This window comes from Aptenodytes patagonicus, chromosome 4, assembly GCF_965638725.1.
Source record: "Aptenodytes patagonicus chromosome 4, bAptPat1.pri.cur, whole genome shotgun sequence".
Lineage (NCBI taxonomy): Eukaryota > Metazoa > Chordata > Aves > Sphenisciformes > Spheniscidae > Aptenodytes > Aptenodytes patagonicus.
The window spans coordinates 70,948,967-70,961,530 of NC_134952.1; the positions used below are offsets into that span (position 1 = coordinate 70,948,967).

Below are 12,564 nucleotides of genomic sequence, written 5' to 3' on the forward strand. Positions count from 1 at the left end.
CTCTGAGAGGGGGAAGTGACTAACGTTTCCCCCCGGCCGTGCTGCGTTCCCCTGAGTGACCGTGCCCAGGGCTTTCCAGCCGGGGGAGGAGGTGCCGGTCGGGAGCTTGTCAGCCCGGGCCCAGCGCTGGCGCCGGCCTCCCCGGGAAGGACCCCCGCCTCGTCCGACCGTCCCCTCGGGCCGGGCGGGCTCCCACCACCGCCTCTCAGCCCCTGGCACTCGGCAGAGGCGGCCGCGGAGGCCGGGCTCCCTCTGGGCGGCAGGAGGTGAATGGCAAGCGGCGGCTTCTCCCTCCCACACCCCAGTGTCGGTCTCGCCTCCTCCAGCAGCAGCAGCAGCGGCGGCGGCGGCGGGTCACCTCTGCGCGGCTGAGCCGTGCCGCGCCGCGCTGCCTGCCGGCCGCAGGGCTGCGAGAGAGGCGGAGGCAGCTCGCGGCTCCCCTCGTCGCCGCGGGCTCAGGGGCGCTACCTGCGGGGCCGCCGCCGAGCCGGGGAGCCGCCGCCGAGCTGCGGTGACATTGGGAGGAGACTCGTCCGAGGGCGGCGCCGGGGGGGCAGGAGCGCCTGTGCCGGCGGCCAGCGCCAGCCGCAACTCGCCCTGCCTGTGGCGGCGGGGAGGGGGGCGGCGGGCGGGCGGGCAGGCTGGGCTGTGGCTGCCCGGCGCGGCTGCCGGGGCGCTCAGCCCTTCGTTTCCTCTCGCCGTCGCGCTGCTGGAGGCTCTGGACTATAAATAGCAGGCTCGCCAGCCGCCGAGCGACACACGCACGCACCGGGGGAAAGTGCCGCGCCGGTCGCCCCGCCGGGCGGGCGCCCAGTTGCCAGCCAGGTAACCGCCGCTCGGGGCACGCAGGGGCGGGCGGGGCGCGGGGGCTCGTTCCGCTGGCGAGGGTTTTGTTTCCTTCTTTCCCCGCTGGCTCCGGCGCGTCAGGAGAGATTAAAAGCCGGGAATCCGTTCCGCCAAGGTCCCTCCCTTTTATTCCCTTATCAAGTTTCTTAAGGTTACGGCCCGCGAGGCGTGCGCAGCTCTGGCAGAGGGCGAAGGCACTCTCGTCGGGGTCCGCCGCAGCCCGGCGAGCGGCTCCGGCGAGCGGCGATCCGGCCGGCGGCGCGCTGAGGGCGGCTGCCGCTCTCCCGCCTCAGGGGCGGGCGCCGCGCCCCCTCGGGGCCGGGGCTGAGGGAAGGGAGGCGGCCCGGCCGCCCCAGGATCCCCCGCCCGGCCCGCCGCCGCTCTCCAGGGATCTCCGGGGGCGCGGAGGGACCCGGGCCGCCGGGGCAACTTCCGGCTAAGACCCTCTGGGGCTTTCTCCGACTTTCTCCCGGCGGCGTTGGCGTTGCCTGCCGGCGAGCCTCGGTGCCGCCTTGGCCGCGGCGCGGTGCCTGGCCGCCCCCCCGCGCAGCTGCAGCCGTGGCTCCTCTGAAGGGGCGTTGGGGGGGCTTGAGGACCTTACTTGCGACGGTTTTCTGTCACGTTTGAAAGTTGGGGGTACTTGGCTGAAGGCGGGTAGCAGGGTCCGTAGGTGCCGCTAAGGGGTTAATTTGGTAGAGTAATGGAGCTATAGGATACCCATCCCCGTCTTGCACATAACAGCGTCTGCTGAAATGTGATGGAAACCACAAGAAAGGTATTACACGTAGATAAGTTGAGCAGAGTTGTAACTTGACATTGTATCAGCCAGGAAACGGGGGGTGGGGGATGATATTTATTTTCTGAACTGTGATCAAGTGGAGCTCTGTTTTCTTCTCCCCAAAATGACACACAGATTTTGAAGCACGGATGGCAGAGCTTGTGCTGTCTGCTTGCCTGGTCCCCAAAGCTAACCCGGTGCCTTATCTGAAATAAAAATAATAGGATGAAGTCTTTGTGGAGCTATGTTTTCCTCTGATGCATAATTATGTTTCCATTTCTCTTCCTCGCCAGAAGAAGTTTACTTGTTTATTTACCCATTAATGGTGTGTGAAAATAGATACACTACAATCAGGCTATATATATGCCGTTTAAATCTGGCTTTGAATCTCAAAAACAAGACTAATTTTCAGTCTTCACTGGTTCACAGGCACCCTCTATATTTAAAGGATGTCTACATAGCAAGAATGATGGGGGAAAATGTCTGTTTCTCTGTCTGTATCAAAGCAAGAGTTTATGTAAATAATTGGTTACTAACAAAACTTCTTATATTAGGATAAGTATTTACAAGTGTGATAGCAGTCTTTAAAAAGGCAGTGTTCCAGTTGTTTGATGGGTTTTTTGGTAAATGTTATTTTTATTTTACTTGATTAAATTTGAACTAGCTTTAAAGCCCTGTGGTATCTTTTTTGTCCTGTGAACCTGCATATTGGATGGGGTTTGTGCATGTAAGTCCTCATTACTGTAACTATCCATGCAGGACTGAATGCTGTTTACTTCACACATTCTGATAATTCCACTAAAATTAAGATACAAGTCACAATATTAATATGAGCAGAAATTAGTCCTGTGAGATTTTTACAGCCCTGATGACATTAATGGGAGCATGTGGCAGTGTTACTTCTTCAGAGCCCTATTTTTGCTTTTTTCCCCTCTGCTTTCTGAGTTTCTACAGTGCTCAAGATAAGATTAAATCTTTCTTTAAAATAAAGCTTTTCTTTTACTGGCTCTCTTGGACTACCTAAAGCTTCAAGTTCCAGTTCTCCATGGGTTCCTCAAACCTTGCAAGTGCTGCTGATCTCTCTTTTGCTCTGGTTTCTCTGGAGAGACTTATGCGTGAGGCTGCCTTAGTTCTTTTTGATCAAAGAATTCTGTCTTCCTCAGGCTAAGGTATATCGGTTTGAGCAGGTGTACCCAGGTGCCTCCTACAGATCCTCCTTTATGACTGTCTCAGCTTCTGATCTGACCTGAAGACTTCACAACATTAGGTGAAGGTTTTGTGAATCAAAATGTGTGATTAATACTGTGCTTAATACCTTTAAGTCTACTCTACTGCAGGAAGAAAAAAAAAAATCCCAACAAAAAAAAAAATTGAGTAGAAGATCTGCCTGGAGCATCAAAGTCAGCCTGTGGAGGACAGCGCTGCTAGTTGATGGTAAAGAGTGGAGGCTGTGAGATAGTCTGCAGGTGAAGTAATTGTTCGAATAGGCCTAGGCCTAAATTCACTATGAATTTTGAGGAAAAGTAGTGGGATTCATATGTCTGCTGAATTATTTAGCTTGTTACAGAGATATATTTTTAGCATATGAATTCTGCAGAGAAATAGGAAAACAATACTTTTTGGATTTATGTAACAGATTTACAGGAGAAAGTAAGATAGTTTGCTAGGAGAGACAAACTGAAAGGCGGACAATTACTCCCAACATCATCGTTTCTTCAAAATTTATGATAACTTGAACTAGCTTTCTTAAACACTTGGGCAGTTAACTATGCTTCTCTCCCTAATTTATATTTTCATAACCTTTCCTGTATGCCAAATGCTCTGACTGATGGAAATTTTTAGGAAAGGCTAGTTTTGTTTGCCTTATTACATCTTTGGTATTACATTAATATTTCATTGTTACCATTGATGAATGGTAGATGTTATTTGTCACGCTTTTGAGGAAGGATTCCTTCTTCCAAAGTAATCTGGATTCTTTAGTATATTTTCCCCATAATCTGCAAAGGTAGATTCAGTTAATTTGTACAGGTCAGTAGCAGATCATTTCAGGGAAGAGGTTTTTTCCCATTTCTTCTGTCATCATAAGTTAACTAAAGATGGGCAGAATCTCAAACAGCAAATCAGATTTATACAACGCATTCTACTATGAAAATTGCTGTTAGGAGGCAGGATACGTTGTCTGTCTTCCAAGTCTCGTGTACCTTTTTGGCAAGGTATACTGAGATAACATACTGAAAAGTGAAGTGGGCTGTACACGGTATGTTTATTAATTTGTCTTGTAAGAGGAAGTGCATGGAACAAATTGTATTTGCTTAGTCTGTAGGTTTTTCAAGTTTACAGTGATAAAGTTTGCTTACATGTTTCAGCAATGGTTTTAAATTGTTTGGTGTCAGTATCTTTAGTGGGACTATTTAAAAATGTAGATTTATTTCGGCTTCTAAGGTGTTTTAGATCCAAGTTCTATAGAACTTACCACCCTCCTGAATCCAGAAGAGAGTGGGCAGGACAGTTCTTCTGTTTACAGTAGTTTCAACTCTGTAGCTGCACAGGAGGTTTAATATTGATTTCCATAGATTAGGATGCTAATAAGCTTTTGCCTCAGCCTGACAAACTAAGGCTCTTCTTCCTGTTTGTCAGTGAATTTGTCCCACAGGTTCCTTTAGATTTTTTTTTAATGTTGAAGAAGGCTCTATTTAATGAAAATACAGAAGACAACACAAGCTGAAGGTGCTTACTTGACATAGTTCGGTTTGTGCTCTGTTACTATGTGCCATGGCATTAAAAATCAAATCCATCTGTGTTTTTTTGGTGCATGTTTTTCATTTTGTTGTATATCCTGTTTCTATGAAATTTCACCCTATGCTGTGACCTCAGTGAAAATTTATCCTGAGTACAGTAGTAAAGTCAATCTGGGCTAAGTCTGTCTGGGGAGCATTTTCTCTTAAACTTACCATATATACATAGCTAAAACACTTTCATTTGTATAAATTTCTTTAATTCTGTTAGCTGTACACTTGTCAATGGGAGTTTCTTGCTTGCTGCAAAAACATTAATTGGGCAAATAGAGGGAAATCTCTTAATATGAGGCACTAAAAAGACTTTTTAATTGTAATTGTAAAAGGTGGTTGTGTAATGGACAATTAAGAGGGAGAAAGTCTTGTGGGAAACAAGCTTTCATTGTATTTTGACAGTTTTTCATGTACCATCAGGTTTTTGTATTGTTTGGTTTTTTTAACTATGATCTTAGCATATTATAGTAACGTTAGTAAGATGCACTGAACCTAGGGTGCATATTTCTGTCACGAAAATGACTCAAAAACATGAAAATGGGTATGAAAGTCTAGGTGCTAAAAGTGACTTGGTATCTTGTGTATTTACTGCTGTGCAAATGGAGCATTAAGCAGAATGCATCAACACTTTGGTATTGTACAGTGTTTCTATTACAGCAGTAACATTGCTGCTCTGCCTGGATTTTGTTTGCTGTGTGTATGTGTAAATGGCTGAAGAAAACAAGTATCAGTAGAACTGAGTTTTATAGGATGAAGTTACTTAGCCAGGACACTCTGCTATAGTGACATAATTTTAGAATAAATCTCTTTAATGGGTTATTCCAGTTTATACTGTAAATGAGAACAGAACTTGGTACACAGAGTAGGAGATACTGCATTTGACATTCAGAATAACGTCAGTCTGCTATTTTTAAAGTTTTAAAAATATACTTTAAATTGATGAGAAGATCTTTAATTTTTCAAATTCATAATCTAAAAGTTGGAGTGTGTATGAAAAGTGTCTTTTTGCTTTAGCCAAGTAAGTGTGTGGGTTGGGTATTTTTTTTTTTTTTCCCAAAAGGCAGCTATAGAGCTACACTATATCTGGAATTTCTGTGTTACTGTCTGTCATGACACTCAATTCGTGTGGCTTTTGTAGAACGGCCACGTGGCGTAGCCTCTCTGTGTTAGCTGGAAATGATAAAGATGGCAATGTTGCCTCTGTGGGGGAAGTCGATTGTAAAGCAAACTTTCCTGCAGTTCTGCACAACAGCTCTTTCCACAGGAGCAGTGTGATCAGGCTCATCAGGCGGTGATCCAGTGATTAAACCTTGGAATACAGTTAGAGAATGTAAATGATGAAGAAAAACCTGGTTTAAAAAAAAATGCATTGAAATAAGCCTTCTCAGTTTAGACCTGCTATTGAGAAATACTGTTTAATTTGATCTGTAGTTTCTATACAAGCACAGATGCTTAATCTGCATTAATTAAGTTTTCAGTTGGTGAATCTATGTTAAACATTTTTCCAAATGAATCATATCTGATGATTGTTTAGCCACCGAGTCAAAAAAAAAAAAAAAAAAAAAAAAGATTTTTTTTCAGCTTTCCTACTATCGGTGTCAGATAGCTTTAAGCTTTGGTATTTTGTTTCAGCTGGCTAGTGTAGTCTTTTCCTTCTAGGAATTGATAGTTTCCAAGTAATATAAACAAAAGTGGAGGCTGCTATTTTTATGGAAGTTTTTTTGGTTTTGGATACCTCAGGTGCTGATAGTTGGAAGCTTGGAATGTATTAATATAGCCTACACTAGATGGCAGTGTAAAATATGAAGAAGCCTTAAGACATTTGGAATTCTTAACAAACCCAGTAGAAGCTGCCACACTTATGGCTCAGTTCATAGATAAGCGTAGTTTTACTGCGCGTACTCCTGTTAAATATGAGGTCACTTATTTTTCATGGTCTAAATTTGTCTTGAATTTACCTTGTTTGAGTAAAAGAGTATGTTTGGGCAGTTACTGTAAGATAGCTGGCATACTGTAGATTCAGTCTACAGTTTAATCTTGGTTAGCTGGCTTGTGTTTGTAGTTAGTTATTGGTTAGGAAAACCACATGTATTTTTGAAAACGTTATTTGAGATGTATATTTTAAAACTAGGACAAAAGCTATCAACTGATAAAACAACAACGACGGGTGAGACTTCATTTTAATATTTTATAGCTGTGTTATGGCCATTTATCATTTACATAGGACAATCTGGTATGTATATGTTGGGTTTTTTAAAATAAAATAAATTAAATTGTACATAATCTCCAGGGCAAATTACTGATGTCAGATTGCATGTACTGTTACAGTTTATTGTCTTTCCCTTACAGAAAGTGTCTATGTGTTTTGAAGTGATATATATAAAACCAGTTGCTGTGATGTCAGTCTTTTTAAAAATGGTACGACGTATGAGCCTCAAAAAGCCCAAATGCATCTCAATGTTATTCAAGCGTTGCAAGGGGGCTTCAGTGAGAATGGGAGTCAGGGCAGTTGTTTGTGAGCAAAGTACACCCTTTGTTAGTATACCTTGGAGTGCTTTCAAAGTTTTCCTTTAGCAGTGTCTGATTATACAAAAATTCTGATCAAGGTGGAGGAAATAACATTTACAAGAAACCTTTAAATCAGTTTCCGTATCATCAAGATGTGATAGCCTGGAGATAGGTTCCCCTACTAAAGCATAGAAAGCAAGAGGGATTAGAGGACCCAGCCTATAAAGGTTGTGTGCGTAGATGTTGAACTGTTTTCTTATATATTTGCAAGTGAAATTAGAAAGCGGTTTGATGTAACACCATGAAAGCTTTACATTTTTATAAATTGGATTTTTTTTTTCTCTGCAAAAATGAAAAGCCTGGTCACAATAGCTTCTTTGGAACTGCATATTGGAAAAAGCAAAGCTATCCACGTGCTGGGATTATTAAATGTACTCAGGCTGTCAAAATATATAAGTAAATATATGTAGTACTTTGCACTAAAATTGATCAGTAATCAATCTGGTGGTAAATGTACATGCTTAAGATATGTCATGAAATGCTGAATATGTTTGAGGAAAGAATATTGTACAAAATCCCAACTTCTGATAATGACTCCTTTGAAGTAGAAGATAGAGAAGTACTATAAAACAGTAGGAGTGTTTAGTGAGGAAATAACACTTCCCTTTCGTTGCTTTTCTGCTGTTACTATAATGCTTTTCTCAGAAGAAAACATTAGGTACCATTGACAACTGTAATATCAGTATTTTGAAGATAATGTGAAGGATTTACCAGCTGAAAATGTAGATGTTCAATAAACCTATGCTTGGAGACATACTGCATGTGTGTATATGAGTCTTTGAGGGACACAGTAAGAAGTGTCCCTCTACGTTTATGTAGTCTTTTGAAAATTCAGCTTTAACTTTTATCATTCATGGATTGCAGCAAAGGAAACCTTGTGTAAATTCTCCTTGGCAGCTCAGAATCTTAGTTGTTGCTTGAACTCCAAGTGTAAATTGAGATACCATGTCTCAGTTTGGATCTTTCTGGTTTGGCATTCACAGATAATTGTTTGTTTGTTTTGATTAGCATTCTTAATTGAATGGCAAACTGTGGTAAACTTGCACAAAAGAAAAAGCACGTTAAACACCAGTTTATTCAAAAAAAAGGTTGTGGATGCCCATATTAATGTCAACAGGAGTTGTCATACAATTTGCGGCTGAAGACTGATCTAAAGATGTGTGGGAACCTGGCAGAGCAGATCCCTGACAAAAGCATACTGTGAGAAGTCACCGACTGACTCACAGGGTGAAAGGAATACAGATGCTGAAGCAAGATTAAATGGCAGTTAATTTTAGACCTGTATAAAAAGTATTCCAGAAATAAACGGTCTGATCTGGTGTCCAACACTCTCACCTCCAGCCACGATCATGGGGAAACTGCAATCCCTTTGTCCAGTTTGGGATTGTATTTTGTAAAGGCTGAGGAGGCTTGATCTGTGCAGGTGTGATGGTATCAGTCTTTCCCCCCCACCCCAGCCTGGAGATCGATCACCCAGTTTCCTGATGTTTTTGTTCTGGGCTAGCACTTGGCTATCGTTTCAGGCCCACCAGCTTGTTCTCTAAAACTTTACTCCTGAGAATGGGTCTCATGGCTGTCTAAGTGTTTGGGATGCTCCTGAGTGTATCATGCCCACGGCATGCTGTGTGATCAAAGATGCATTAGACTACCAAAGTAACCCTCTAAGCTTGCTGCTCTTGGTAGTATGTTGTTACAGGGAAGGTAAAAACTCTTTACTTATTTTACTTTTTTGCATGTGTAGGAGAAAATTCCTCTGTTTCTGTTACCACAGGTGGTTCAGTTGCCAGTTGCAGATATAGCTTTCTTGTCGTTACCTGTGGTCACGGGTGCAAGTTGGAGGAATTACTGATAATGGTCTTGGAAAAAAGGTGATGAGTCCCAGATTAAGCAAAGCAAGCAGAGCCTCCGGAGCTCCTAGGAACAAATCACTTCTTACCTGAGCAGTGGAGACAAAGGGAAGCTAACCCTTTTGGAGTCGTCCACTTATTTTTCTAGTACAGCCAAACCTTGCAGTCTTCTTCCAGCTGGTAGCATTTGTTGGCTATCATATTTAAATGCATCTGATGTTCCACTAAGAAACATGCTACAATTGTTTCCATGTTACTATGAGAAGATACATTTATAATAATTGTTTAAAATACCTAATTCAGCACTTGCTCAACTTGTTGAACAGCTTTTTAATGAGGTGTCCTAGAGTTATCTATGAATATTTATTAAGATTTATATCAACAAGAGAACACAGAAGAACTGTGCTCTTTCAAAAGAAAAATTATGGTTACTTATTTTCAGTGCACTGAAATTACCTTAACAATCAATTTTAGTATGTCACGATAGAATGACATGCTTGGGCATTTTGCCTGAAGCAGTGGTCTATTTTTTCTCCTCTGTTTGATCTAGTTCATCAAAACAATGTAGTGCAGGTAAAGTAGAATTTTACCTGAGGTTTGTGGCTACCTCTTTTTGTAAATACAAAAATAATGAATAGCTTTGTCCTCATGACCTGTTCCAGTTGGGGGAAAAAAAAAATATATGCACCTTTTGCCTATTTTAAATAAAAGACTGATGAAGATCTAGCCCATATCTGTGGGAATTTGTGTTCTTGACAGATACTTCCTAAGTTCTGAAAAACATCAGATTTGAGAATCTATTTTTGTGTTCTGAAAGAGCTATGTCTCACACTATAGTTTGAAGGTTAAGGTAAAAATATTTTTATGAAAATTGAATTACGAAGTGCAGGAATACTGAAAACATAGCAGAAGATATATTTTTAAGCAATTTTAAAAGACAGTACCAGCCTGTCAGTTATGGCCCTAGTTTTTCATTTCTGTATTTTGAGCGGTGTTGCAGCTTTACATCCAGATGATTTGTTAGTTCTGATGTAGTCAATAATTCAAAAGAGTCTTTGTTGTATAGTCAGCAATGTCACATATCTCTCGCCTCCCCTAAGTGATGGGAGCAGATTCTGACCCCATTTGCAGTGCTGTAAGTTTACTGAAGCTCAAGGAAGCGCTCTGTAAGATCTTGGCTTTTGGGTTTTGTTTTCTAAAAAAAATTTCTTAGCTTAATTGAAAAAATCAAATTTTAAAAATTATTAGTAATGTAGCCCCTCTTGTGTTGATTCCGGAAATGCACAGAAGGGACAGGATAGTCAGAGACACAGAAGTGTTGGTATCTTGGAAGGAAGTATAGGTCCCATCTTGAAAACACTTATTGGGCTGAGGCTCAGACTCGCATTTTGGTCAAATGTACTGATACCTTGAACAGGCGAGGTAAGACGTGCCTCTGTTAGAATGGCAGTGAGAACCTGGAGGAGAGCTAGTGTCTGCAGAGTAGGGAACCTCTGGGGAGTCATAAAAACATCAGGGCTAGTAGAAATTTTCCTACCAGATGGGAAATGAAGGGATATGCCATGAACAGTCTCAGTGTTGCAGCTTTCCTGAATCTTTAACAATGAAGTTAAGTCTTCGTGCGCTTGGCCACTTTCCATCTTACTTCAAAGGTTGTTTTGTCCCTGTTTATGTTTAGAGAACTTCTGTGTATATGAGGAGGTGATGAGCTGGCTGCCTCCTTAATGTTCACATGTGAGACTGACTCCCTTTATGAGGCAGGAATGCAACAGGGTGCATTTGGGTCACAGAGAGCATCAGAATCTTCAGTGTCTTTAATTTGGATTTGTGAGTATCTTGATGAAACATTTCTGGTTCTCTTTTACTATTTTTATTAGCCATGATAGTGTGCCCTGTTCTTTGTCTTTTGTGTTGTTCATACAACACAAAGCACAGAAATCACTTTCCTATCTATTTCCTGGTTTTCTTTTTCTTTTGCCTGCCTGGTATGATGTCCTGGCCTCGCAAGGTCTCTAATGCCTACTTTCTAGACACCCTACAGTAAGCTTCAGATCTAGACACCCTGTGGTAAGCTTTTACCATCCAGAGCAACCTTGTCAGGCTTGAGAAAAGCGGGCCAATGTGAACCTCATGGAGTTCAGAAAAACTAAGTGCAAGGTCCTGCACCTGAGTCAGGGCAATCACCAATATCAGTACAGACTGGGTGATGAACTGTTTGAGAGCATCCCTGCTGAGAAGGACTTGGGGATACTGGTGGATGAAAAATTAGAAATGAGCTGGGAATGTGCGCTTGCAGCCCAGAAAGCAGTTTGTATTCTGGTCTGCATAAAAAGAAGCATGGACAGCAGGCCAAGGGAGGTGATTCTCTCCCTCTACTCTGCTCTCATGAGACCCCACCTGGAGTACTGCGTCCAGTTCTGGAGTCCTCTAGCACAGGAAAGACATGGACCTGTTGGAGCAGGTCCAGAGGAGGGGCACAAAAATGATGAGGGGGATGGAACGCCTCTCCTATGAAGAAAGGCTGAGAGAGTTGGGGTTGTTCAGCCTGGAGAAGAGAAGGCTCCGGGGAGACCTTACCGCTGCCTTTCAGTACTTATAAGAAGGAGGCTTATAACAAAGACGGAGAAAGGCTTTTTACCAGAGCGTGTAGTGACAGGACAAGGGGTAATGGTTTTAAACTGAAAGAGGGTAGATTTAAATTGGACGTAAGGAAGAAATTATTGATGGTTATTTGGAAGATGAAAACATTTGAACGTGTTCTAATTTGTTCATAATAACAAGTTTAGTTTGTTTCAATTCTTAATGAAAATGTAATTTAAGTTTTATATGTAGAACTACTGTTGGTCAAGCAGACTTTGAACTAAAGTAAATTCTATTCTCACATACTGTTAAGCAGTCAGTTTTTTGTTTTTTAATGAAAGATGCATATAGTTGTTTTTTGGAACTTAATGAGAAGTGTTCAGTATGCCTGTGTTCATTAGCGAAGAAAACTTGTAAATGTAAAGTCTCTGACATACTACAGTTAACTTGTCCTCTTATTACAGTCAGCGATACTGGTTTTTGCTCGCTCTTCATACGTGGTTATCTTTCAGCTCATTCTATTTCTGTCCAAATAGTGTTGTTGCCATTCTAGCCCAGTGAAGGATATTCATAGCTTTCAGACCTAGTTCTTATCACGTCCAGACTACTAACAGAATCAGACAGTGTAAGCCAGAACCTAGCGTTGAGGTGGTAGATGCATGTAGCTTGCCATGCTCTTCTCAATAGAATTTTCTGCATCTGACAGGTGATGCAACCAAATGAGTAAACAAAATTCAGAGCTTGTAATATCTGTAGGTAGCAGGTGTCTGTATAGGTCATGGACTGCAGTGGCTCAGGTAACTGAAAATAAATAAAATAATTTATACTGTATTTAAAATAAACACTGCCTTAGTCCATCAACTTAAAAGTCATCATATGTGAAGAAGGGGACACAAAGTGTAAGTAAGTTCATAAGATTGAATGGAGAAAGACAGACAGATAATTCTTTTTGTTTGCTATGCCACACACACACAAAAAAAGAAATGCCTTAAAAGAATTACCAGGCAATTATATACCAGGAGATAATTAAGCCATCAAACACTGGGAATTTCACGGCCATTGTGGGTAAACAACTCTAGCTGCTCCAGGCAAGGGACCAACTTAATTAAAAAAAAAATATCTAATTTAGTTAACCCATTTATCAAAGAAATATGTT

At 42.0% G+C, this 12,564-nt stretch overlaps 1 protein-coding gene across 4 annotated transcripts in view; it reads left to right on the forward strand.

Annotated features, from left to right (window-relative positions):
• Positions 1-731: 731 nt before the first annotated feature.
• Positions 732-12,564, forward strand: part of INPP4B (inositol polyphosphate-4-phosphatase type II B) — a 328,856-nt gene continuing 317,023 nt past the window's right edge. For all 4 annotated transcript variants that reach the window (XM_076337143.1, XM_076337145.1, XM_076337141.1 and 1 more), the window contains exon 1: positions 732-825. The gene's annotated coding sequence lies outside the window, so the exon portion shown is untranslated. The remainder of the gene's footprint in view (positions 826-12,564) is intronic.